Source organism: Euphorbia lathyris, chromosome 2 (genome assembly GCF_963576675.1).
Source record: "Euphorbia lathyris chromosome 2, ddEupLath1.1, whole genome shotgun sequence".
Lineage (NCBI taxonomy): Eukaryota > Viridiplantae > Streptophyta > Magnoliopsida > Malpighiales > Euphorbiaceae > Euphorbia > Euphorbia lathyris.
Window position 1 is genome coordinate 8,064,952 of NC_088911.1, and position 12,713 is coordinate 8,077,664.

General features: G+C 36.2%; 1 pseudogene; it reads right to left on the reverse strand.

Annotated features, from left to right (window-relative positions):
* LOC136216644 (uncharacterized) overlaps nucleotides 1–11,262 on the reverse strand; it is a 28,483-nt pseudogene extending 17,221 nt beyond the window's left edge.
* Between the last annotated feature and the right edge of the window lie 1,451 nt (nucleotides 11,263–12,713).

Below are 12,713 nucleotides of genomic sequence, written 5' to 3' on the forward strand. Positions count from 1 at the left end.
ATAATATTGAGCAAAATCAAGAGGCACATGATGTTGACCAAGAAGAAGAAGAACTTCAAAGAGAGGATCTAAATGTTGAAGCTGAGGTTGAGGATACAAATGTCCAAACTGACCCGTCTCCTCCAAAAACTAAGTCCCTCAGAAGATTGAAAAAGAAAGCCGTCAAAACTCCTCTCATTGATCTCTTGGCAGAGTCTCCCTCTTTGGAGCAAACTACGGATCCATCCGAAATCCAGTTCCAGTATTTCTCCCATCCTGTTGAGTCTCCTCCCAAGGAATCAGAGCAAAATCAAGCCTCTGTTACTCACACTGAGGAGCATGCCAAGACTCCATAGAATCCAAATCCTGCCGAGCAAGAGCTCGAAGATCTAGTCACTCAACATGGGGAAAAAGCTATGGATCCACCTGTTCAAACTCAACATCCTGATCAAGACCCAACTGCTCAAGCTAGTAAGCAGCCAACTCCACCACCATCCAGCTCCACCTCCATTCCTGTGTCAGAGCCAACTTCCACTGAGCAACATGCCTATCTTAGTGCAACTCAGTCTGGACGTCGCATCATTGAAACGGCTCAATCTCTTCTCCAGGAGTTCACCACTTCTGATGCTGCCAGGTCTGATCATCCTGAGTCCACAAATATCTCTGCCATTACTCAACTTCTCATGGAAATTAAGGGACTCAAGGATCTTGTCAGTATTGTGACCACCATCCAATCACAGCGACCTAAGCAAGATCACATTGCCAAGCTGACTGAGCTATTCCTTCTGATGATAAATCACATGAACTCACTTGAAGGTAAAATCAATAATCTCTCTGTCCCTACTCAAGGATATGCAACTTCAGTTGAGTTAGATCAACAATTTGCCAAACTGAGAGCAGAACTACCTAACCTTGGGCCTACGGCCAATCCTGAGTATGCCACATCTGTTGAGTTGCAAGGATGCTTTGCCAAGCTGACTACCGATCTTACTTGTACACGCGAGCTTGTTTCCTCCACTTCTCAATGTACAATTGATCAACTCAGTGAAGCCATGAGTCTTCTCAGTGTCAACAAAGCTCAGATGGATGTTGACCCCATCAATAATAAACTTTCACAGGGTATTCTACAGGCTGTTCGTTATGACAATGCTCAACGCATCTTCTATGATTCTGCCCTATTGAAGATGTATCATCAATCCTTTGCTCAGATCACCAGCTCCCTTACTTGGCTTAGCAAGTCCCATGAGTGTATTATCAACCTGATCACTGGATCTATCCCCGTTCCTCGCAATGTTCGAGATGATTGCGTACCTGTAATAGACGGCTTGAGTGAGAGCACGAAGCGTTTACAACGCTATTCAAATGTTCTATCCTCAGCTGCAAGAAATGACACCTTTTTCTACAAACCCGATGCTGGCAAAACGGGGGAGAGAACTCAACCTGGAACTCAACAACAGACAGGTGCATCTGGAAGCAAAGTGAAAGGAAAGGGTAAATCTGTGTGAAGAAGTGAAACTTATGTGTTTATGTGTGAAACTGTTTTTGTGTTTGTTTAGAAATATATTTTGTGGACACAAGTATTATGCATGTGTATGGTCTATTTTATTTCAATGAACTATTCTCTATTCTGTTCAAATGCCATGCTTGTCAATACACATTAACATAAACATTGAACAAACAAATACTCAGTATACAAAAATAACGAGTAAATCAAACTGAGTATCCAAGCATTTCTGAAAGCTGACTTAGACTCAAAATAATTTAGAACTAAATCTAGTCAGTACAAACATCCTTAGTTTGTTTAATAGGTAAATAAACAGATGCAACCCTTACGGGGGAGAAATTTCAAAAATATGAAAGATAAAACAATCATGGGGAATTTCAAAACTGAGTTCCATAATTATGCATTTTGCCAACATCAAAATGGGGGAGTTTGTTGAAACACCTTTCCACAAGATTTTGATTTGACAAAATCATCCATGATTAAGAGACAATTAAATTTAAGTGCTTTACTTTAATTGTACTAATCCGTTTGTTCAATGTTGAGTGTAAATATAAATAAAGATAAATATAAGAAGTAAGACAGGAAGAGGTCAACATAGAAGCCTAAAGTATCAAACTGAGTGGAATCAAACTTAGCATCAAAAGACAAAGACATACACGCCCACAACAACTGTCTCACGAAGCTGAGCTGACTAAACTTATACTCAGATTGGAAATTGTAAATGACAAGGTTTTACGAAGTAGAAGCTGAGTGATTCTTCAGGACAGCATGAAAAAGTCGTTAGCTAAAAGACAATGATTACCGCCCCTCTGTACCAATAATTGAATCCTTGGAAATACGCAGAAGACACATTCCGAGATGTATGGGTCAATGGATTATTGGTAAAGGACAACTGACACAAAAAGACAAACCAGACGCAAGAGGATAAGCCTGACGTCTGAAGAAATGCAGAGGAAGGGAATGGCCGGAGCAGTCTGAAGCTGACCAGAATCTGTCCCCTAAAAGAGCCGTTTTAACCTTCACGGCTACATCATTTCAAAATGATCTGATCCCAGATTTTCTCCTATATAAGGACAATCAAAATCCTTGGATCATTGCCGGATTACAAAAGAGAAAAATACAAGAGAGAAAAGATACAAAAGCACTTAGTTACAAAAATAGATCTTACACCCATCTTTCATTCTTTGTGTAAATGCTAGAGTGATTACTTGTAATCGTCTAAAATGTTCTTTACTTGAAAAGAACAAGTGTTTATTAGTTGTAAAATTGAGAGTGTTGTGCTGAGTGTTTGGTTGTAAACATTCAGTGGTAGAGAAATCTAGGTGCTGGGTTGTAGCACTTAGTAGGAGTTGAGTAGACGAATAGAGGAAGATACTCTTGCATATTCAACTCCCTTGTAATTGGTTTGTGCTCTACCTTTAAAGAGCTCAGTATTGGATTCTAAAAGCCCGGAGGACTCTGGGGACTGGACGTAAGCAGAGAGGCCGAACCAGGATAAGTGATACTGAGTAATCTCTAAACTCTCTCTTAACTTATATATGTGCATGTGTTGTATGTGAAATTTACTCAGCATATAAAATTGTTTAAAGTTAACTCTGAGTAATTTCAAGTGCTGAGTTAGACGCTGACCTCCAAGAGTGTCAATATCTAACTTATAAATAAAACAGCTTTAGTCAATATCAGTCCAAAGCTGTCTTATAGCATATCTGACCAAGCTGACCAAAAGCTGAGCTGACCAACTAGTAAAATAACTAAGTCAGCATAAATTAAACGAAAAAAGTTATATTAGTTCCTAACCCCCCCCCCCCCCCCCCCTTGGAACTAATCACACGAGACCAACATCTAAGTCAGCAGAAAACCTCAAAAGACCAGCTGAGCCTGAGGAAGAAGAAAAAGAGGATACTCCCGAGCAGCCTTTGAGAAAGAAGAAGAAGATCTCTTCTAGGTTGAGTCCCATTGATGCACCCCACTTGGCATTGTCTTCTCTACAGATTCACATTTTATGAGAAGTCAAGGCATTGATCTTGAGAAAATCCTTGCTGACCAAGATGAAGAAGAGTTGGGTAATCTCGGAGGACAATTTGATGCTGAGGAGACAGCAAATGTTGAGCAAAATGAGACAGTGGATAATGAGCCCACAATAGCTGCTGAGCATGAACATGAAGTTAGCACTGAGCAGGGGGAAGAACAAGCTGAGCCAACAGCAAAGGAACATGCTGACCTTGAGGTAAATTCACCTTCTGAATCTCTTGATTCCATTCAAGTTGACCCTTCTCCTCCAAAGGCTAAGAAATTAAGGCGCCTCAAGAAAAAGGCTCACAAATCCCCAGTTATTGACCTTCTGGGTGATTCTCCTCTCCGAGATCCCATCATCGATCTCTCGGAAATGCAATTCAAATTCTTTTCATCTGTCATTGAGCCAGCTTAGGAGCAATTTACATAAAAACAAGCCTCTGTTACTCATCCTGAGGAACAAGCCAAGTCTCCGAAAAATCCAATCCCTGCCGAGCAAGAGCTCGAAGTCCAAGCTGCTCAAAGTGACAAGCATGCAAAGGAATATCCTGCTCAAACTATGTTGACTCCTCATGCACCAACTCAAACCAACATTGAGCAGGTCAATATCTCTGCTGATCCACCTCCTTCCACTCAAATATCACATAATGTTGAGAAGTCAGTTCCTGCAGCTGACCTAAGTAAAAGCCCAGCTGTTAATCAAGCTGGCCCCTCTGGCTCCACTCGGATTCCGGCAACTGAGCATATTCCTGAAGCAACATATGCCTATCTTCATGCTATTGAGTCTGGACGTCGCATTATTGACTTCGCTCAAACAATTCTTCAGGACTTAAACACTTATCGTGCCGATGCTGCTGGGTCTGCAAACATTGAGTCACCACAAATCTTGTCTGTCACTCAGCTCCTCAATAAGATCAAGGGTCTCAAAGATCTAATAAGTGTCATGACAATGGTCCAAACACAGCAACCCAAGCAAGAATCCATCGTCAAGCTGGCCGAACTGCAGTTAATGATGGTGAATCACATGGATTCCCTTCAAGGCCAAATTAATGCTCTTTCTGCAGTCAACATGGGCTATGCTACCTCTGCTGAGTTGAATCAACATTTTACCAAGTTGAACTCTGAGCTGACCGGCACTCGCGAGCTAATCTCCTCAACTTCTTAATGTTCGGTCGAACAAATCAGTGAAGCTGTCCGTCTACTCAACTTGAGTAAGGAAGAGATGGACACTGATCAACTCAAGATGAACGAATTATTGCAATACTCACGAGCCACCTACAAACACGTGCGCCACACAAACGCTCAACGTCAGTTCTATGATTCGACTTTGCTTAAGATGTACCATCAAGCTTATACCATGCTGACTGACACTATCATATGGGTAGGAAAATCTCAAGAATATATATTGAGTGTGCTCAGTGCCTCTATCCGAATTTCCCAAGACACCTTGGACGATGGTATTCCCGTTTTTGATGGTTTGAGGGAAAGCACGAAAAGACTTAAGACTTATTCCGTGCGATTAACTCGTGCTGCTCTCAACGACACCTTCGTTCCTCCTCCGCCCGATGGTGGCAAAACGGGGGAGAAAGAACAAGCTGATAGAACTCAGCACCACTTACGGAAAGCAGGCGGTGCATCCAGTAGTCAGCAGCAAAAAAAGGGCAAAGCCAAAGTTAATCCTGCCCAAGTCAATAGAAAGAAATAATAACTTAGCTAGATTTCTCTATTTCTCTAGTTTGTCTTGACTTGTATGTTTCTTGCTTGCTGACTATCTAGAAAATTATGCATCTTTTATTCCAAATTGATTGATCTTATGTGATGCTTACTTACGTATTGTGCTTTATGCTAATCTGTCTTAATTGAACAAACAAATGAAAAAGGGAATATACTCAGTACACATTAGACTTGATACATTTGCTCTAAAAAGGTTTTCCATAACTCTGATATCAAACTAACTATGTATCAAAACTGAGTCAAAACATATCCCACATATTGACCTCTTCTGAAAACTGACCTAGGCTCATCTGAATTAGATCTTAGAAGGTCTAGAACTGAACTAAGTCAGTATAAGCATGCCTTAACTTTGCTCAATTAAATCTTAGAAGGTTTAGAGTTAAGTCAAGTCAATAGGTGCAACCCTTATGAGGGAGTAATTTCAGAAGCATAAAAGAGAATTTCAATCATGGGGAATCTCAATGCTGAGTTCCATCAATTAAATATTTTGCCAACATCAAAATGGGGGAGTTTGTTGAAACACCTTTCCACATGATTTTGATTTGACAAAATTATTTAAGTTAATCCATGATTAAGGGACAATTAAATTTAAGTGCTTTGATTTAATTATACTAATATGTTTGTTCAATGATGAGTATAAATATAAATACAAATAGAAATAAAAAGTAAGACAGGACGAAGTCAGCATAAGATCACAACACAAGCTGAGTAGAATGGAACTCAACATGAGAAAAGATAAGTCATCTTCAGAACAGAAGCTTAAAGATCAAGAAGCTGAGTGGAACGAAACTTAGTATCAAAAGTAGGGAAGTCTTCTGAGAACTATGTCTTGCAGAACAAAGCTAACCATGGAAGCTGAGTAAAAGAGAACTCAGTATATGCACTAGAAAACAATCACAAACAACGGCTACTAAAGACAAGCTGAGTGATCTTCAGGACAGCATGAATGTTCCGTTTGCTAAAAGACAAGCTCCGACAACTGTCTGCACCAATAATAGAAAACTTGGAATTACGCAAAGGCTAATTTCGAGAGGCATGGGTCAAACGTTCGTTAGCTAAAAGACGAACTGGAACAAGAAGACGAAACCTGCAAGAAGAAGACAAATCTGACGCCTGCGGAATTCAGACGACAGGATTGGCCTGCAAAACTGAAGCTGACCAGAACTTGTCTCAAAAAGGACCTGTTTGGATCAACGGACAAATCCAAAGATCAAACCATTTCTGCTTCAGACCTCAACTATATAAAGACATGATCATTCTTGGATCATAAGCCGATCACAACAAGAACAAAAAGTATATACATACAAAAGCACACAAAAGCCAAAAGAGATCTTACACCAAATTTCTATTCTTGTGTAAAAGCTAGATTGATTTTCTGTAATCATCTAAAGTGTTCTTCATCTGAAAAGAACAATTTGTATGAATTGTAAAATTGAGAGTGTTGTGCTGAGCACTCGGTGTTGAGTGCTTAGTGGTAGAGAAATCTAGGTGTTGGGTTATAGCACTTAGTAGGAGTTGAGTAGACGAATAGAGGAAGGTACTCTTGCATATTCAACTGCCTTGTAAACGGTTTGTGCTCTACATTTAAAGAGCTCAGTATTGGATTTAAAAAGCCCGGAGGGATTCTGGGGACTGGACGTAGGCGGAGAGGCCGAACCAGGATAAGTCGTACTGAGTAATCTATAACTCTCTCTCAATATATATATATATATATATATATATATATATATCTGTATGTGTTACTTGTCATATTTACTCAGCATATAAATTGTTTAAACTGACACTGAGTAAATAAAAGTGTTGAGTTGGAAGCTGACCACAAAAGTGTCAATTCCCAACTCATACGTAAAATAGTTCTAGTCAACATCTGACTAAAGCTGTCATACACTATAATCGGCCGTGCTGACCAAAAGCCGAGTTAACTAACTCAAGAAAATATATTAAGTCAGCTTAACTAAAACGAAATAGTTATATTAGTTCCTAACCCCCCCTTGGAACTAATTACACGGGAACAACATAATTCTTCAGGTATATCGAATGTAGCTTCTCCGTCATTTTCCCCACCAATTGTTCCTTCACCAATGCTTAAGATCCATTCAGAAAAAGATCTTAATTCTTCTGTATCAGTATTTGAATCTCGACTTTAAAGCCTCATGTTCTCGGTTAACTGAAGTACTTTACAATATCTCCACAAGTAAGATGAATTTATTATAGATGATACTATGTCCTGTCTGCTAGCTTTTGGAATAACATGCAATATTTCTCTGAAATCTCCACCCAAAACAACAACCTTTCCACCAAAAGACAAAGCCATGCTATTACTATTTTGGAAGCGCATGATATCACGTAAAGTCCTATCAAATGCTTCAAAACAATGTTTATGAACCATATGAGCCTCATCCCATATAATAAGTTGTGCTTTAATGAGTAGTTCAACTAATGGGCTTCCTTGTTTGATGTTGCAAGTAGAATCTTCAGTGATTAGTATGGGTATACCAAATCGAGAATGTGCAGTTCGACCACCAGGCATAAGGAGAGACGCAATTCCACTTGATGCTACTGTTAGGACAATATCACCTTTAGCTCTAAGGAAAGATGACAAAGTCCTCCATATGAATGTCGTCCCAGTTCCTCCAAATCCATAAACAAAAAAGAAACCACCATTTTTCGATCCAATTTCCTTGATAATTATTTCGAACACCATTTTTTGATCAATATTTAAAGACAATATAAGATGGTCACTTTCTTCTTCCAACAAACTCTCTATCATAACCAAGTTCATCTTGAATGAGACTATTTCTTCCTTCCTCAGTTAGGCATGCATCTGGGAATGGTAATGAAGGGTAATCTCTTAAGCTTTTCCCATTTCTATTCAGATTTTTCTCTATCTCAGAAAGTGTGAAGTTTTTTAACTGCTCATCATCCATTTGCAAATCTAGAAAACAAAACATGATACATAAAATAAAAGTGTTATTTATTGGATCATAGTTTTCATTTCTATTATCATATATTTGATTCATTTTGATTTTCTAAATAAACAATGCAATGTTGATATCAATCCTACTATGTTTTTATGTGGAATTTTTGAATTTAAATATAAGTAATGATAAATTAAAGCAATGCATTATAAATGTATTACCTTGGTTATTAAGGAGCCTTCGTTTGTGATATAGGATGTCATCGGAAAGTAAATGCCATGTTTGATTCCAAACTGATTCCGGACTTGTAATGCAATTTGAGAACAATAGAGAAGTAAACAATAAATGAAGAAAATGGCATGTTCCCCAGAAGGATGCTTATTGAATTGCATATACGTACTCTTTGTCATCATCTAGTGAACCCAATGCAAAGTAAGCATCTTTGAAAGTAGGGTATAAGATATTATTCACAGTTTTTATGTCATCATATTTGGTTGGGCCTTTCACAATATTCAACAATATTCTAAGATAATACAACTCACCTGCTCCTGGATGAACATAAAATATTCTTCCAACACTTAGCCCACGCTTTCTAGGACACCATTTCTTGATCTTCTTTTTTATACTGGATGTAGGGTCAATTACTTCCACTTCTTTCCACACAAACTTATTTGGAAATTTAACATAAGTTAACTCTCGCGCTTTTGTATATTCTTCATTTGCTCTCATCCATTGCAAAAACATGGTTCCGGCGTCATTACCTCTTCTAACAACATCCTCAATTGGCTCATCGTCATTAAACACAATACTTTGTTCATTTGGAAGATGGAAACTAAGTCTTTCAACAGTCGGTTCATGGTAGTTAATGTGAAATGCAAATATTCTTCATGCTGCCTCACAAGGGGAAATGTATCTACAATCATAGTACATTTTAACTTCATCCTCGATGACATCACCAACATTTCCCTTTTGTTGGTAAAAAGCAGTAGTTATTCGATCATTCCCCTTGTTTATGTACTTGAACAAATATTTGATTGCTCTATGTTGATTGCACCATTCCACATTAATATGCGCATCATATTTCAATAACAACTGCTGATTGTATGGCACAACATATCTATTGTCAAGAAGAATTTTGTTTTTCAATATTGTTCTTCCATTATCTCTTCTCATGTACAACGGATATCCATTTTCATCAACACTTGTCTCCTTGTTAAATTTCTTTGGAAAGCGCTTGGAACATTTTCCATCTTTCATGCATGGTGATTTGTTATTTGAAACACCACAAGGGCCATGTAGCATGAACTTTTTAACCAACTCATGTAATTGAGGATTCTCACCCAGTTCTGGAATTTCTGCTGAAATGATCTTGTCAATATCTTTTCCCGACGGATGCTTATCTTCTGGATGCAAGAACAACAACATATGTGCATACATAACTGGAAAATTTGTCATGTACAAACATGTGTAAGAATACTCATTATTGAAATGTTCTAAATTATAATATTATAAAAAATAAGGACTTACGGGCTTTTATCCTTCCAAATACTTTATCATTTTTCAAGTCATGAACCAACTTATCCAACTTTATCTTGAAAACTCTTGTTATTATATATGGTCTATCTTCTGTTTTTAAGCCTTCTTTGTTAATGAATCTTTGTATTTCCACCCACTTTGAGTTGCATGTGAAAGTGATGAAAATATCAGGATATCCAGTCCAGCGACATATTGCCATCGCATCTTGATAATTTTGCATCATGTACCTAAGGTTAATATCAAACACTTATATTAGTTAAGATTTTGTTAGATAATGTTATATGTAATATTTGAAATTTAACAACTTTTGAAAAACATTGACTAAATTTTGAATTTTTTTATAATTTAAGAGTACATGCACCTTGCACCACCAATGTATGATGATGGTAGAATGATTCTTTTCCCACTTGAGGATGGGTTGGTTTCACCTTTCAATATTGCATCTGATAGCCCTTTATATAAATCTGCTCTCAAATTTTTTTTATTGTTCCTAATGTAGCTCAACCTTTCGGCCTCTATCAGTGTGTAAGAATCAACCAAAATTTGTTGAAACAACTTCCGTGAATTCAAAATAGATGATCGTTCATTGTTTCTTTGTTGTATTCGATAACAGAAAAACTCCCGCATACTAATTGTTTCCCTTTTTCCATTCTTATTATTGTTAAACAAAATATCTTTTCGAAATCCATCCTGGCCTAATGGAAAAAGCAATGGATACTGCATAGGCAGATAAGATGGATGTAACTTATTAATACGCTTCAACATACCATTCTTAGTCTCGATTATAATGTCTCTGCATGTTTCTGAAGTATCAACATCTCCCACTATTAAGCCCGCAACTTCCGAAGCATTTGGCATGTTGTACCTTCGCCCATCTGTTTTCCTACCTCTAATCAATCTTAATTTTACCTCTGGATATTGATCACCAACCAATCTATCCCTAGCTACTCTAAATGATTGTGCTAAAACATTGTACTCGTCCAGCATAACTTTTAGGTCCTTAATGATGGATTCATCAAAACGTTTCTTCGAATTTCGAGAGCTGGATTGATATATTGAAAAGGTAACAATTAGATAAAAAAAATTTAATTCTGCTACAGTAATGATAAAACATATAATAACGTACCAAAAAGATCCCGCTCTGTTAGAAATCTCATTCTTTGTATCATGTATGTAAAGTTGTGCAAACTTTGGTTGTGATCCATGTTGTGGTAGCAAACTATCAATCAAGTGGCAATTTTGACCATTAAGTCTGAAGACATATGGTCCATTTCCATTGTTCAGTGAAGAATCAATCTTACCACCCATTGATGTAAAGGAGAATATCATATTATATGCTCTGATATTTTCTATTGATGATTTACTTCGACTGTCACTCCCATATAAAAGATTATGTAATGTATCTGGGAGATCCCTCATTAACGGTAATTTTACTTTCCCAGCCCCACAACATAATGTAAATATAGGTACACTGGAATTTCGCTGCTTACGAATTCGCTCTTCATACCAAAATAATGCACCACAAAAAGAGCATATATATTCGGGAACTCCAAAATCCAATATATATGCATTTTGCATAATTTGTAGTTTATTAAAAAAATTATAAGTATATTACTTATTGTATTTAAATATTGTATATTGATCAATAAAATAAAAACATTCAAATACAATATTAAAACGATGCATATAAATTTTGTGATTAATTTCAACACAAATAGAAAATAATATATTTATGGACAATAAATGTAATACCATTAGTAATATGCACATCATCCAACGTGGTGGTGTTTGAGTTACGTTTTTCACGAACTGGTGAGTTTTCAAACGAATTAATGTTTCCTACATATGAATTATTATGAAATTGACTAATATTTGAATAAATAATAACTGCGTAACATAAAATTAATGAAATACCATTAGTAATGTCCTGTAGATAAATCCTTCTATCTTCATTCGCATGAAAATTCTTTATACTCGTATATGAAACACCTTCAACTCAAAAAAAATGTTTATTAATTCACAAATAATTACAATTGCTTTCAAACAATAAATCACATATCTATAAAACATAATGCATCATTTTAACCCTCATATGAAATAAAATTTACGATACAAAATAAGTTTAAGATTTTGACACAATGATTTTAATTAACTTGCAAGTTATTTGGTTGAATAATTAAATGTAAAAATATTGATATATTCAAAATCTATTAATTACCTGATCGAAACTCCTTTATATTGGAATTTAAGTTCATGGAACACTTCTCTTGCAATTTATTCTTCATTTTCATCCTTGCCTCATGGCTTTGCAAGTGAGAATTTTCTTGTGATAGGAAAAACAGATGATTTGGTGTCTGCTTAGCACACAAGGAAAGTCAAATAAGCTTTACATGTGCATATATAAATTTATTATCAATGGCTGATTTATAATTTATAATGTGCATAAATTATATTTACTTGTCTAGTTGATGAGCCGACATTGGAGAGATCTGCAACTATAAATAAATATATTGAAGATTGTTAATCTAAAAAAGCAATTAACAAAATTGACTTAATAATAACAAAACAATCATAGACTTAATTCAATATATTTAAATTATTAAAATTACCAGTTTATGACGTATTAGTTTTTAAAATTTTATTGTGTGAGCGTTTCTCAATCAACTTATTTTTCCTCTTCAATCTAGCAAGACGAGTTTGTTCCAATGTTGCGAGAGATTGGTCATTTGGAAACATTCTGCAAAAAAAAAAAAAACACATTCATGTTAATTACTGATATTTTTAAATTTCCAAAAAAAAAAAAGTTAGAAGCTCAAAGGCTTATTTGTTAATTTTCATAATCCAAACCATCTGATCCGATCAAATGATCAAAAAATAAGCCTATCAATTAATAAATAGCTAAGATCAAGGGTCATTTGATCGGATCGGATGACTTGGATTGATCAGACCGAATAACGTAATAAATAAATAAATAATATTTATATATATAATTAATTAGTTCTGATTTCTCCATTTTTAAATTTTCCAAA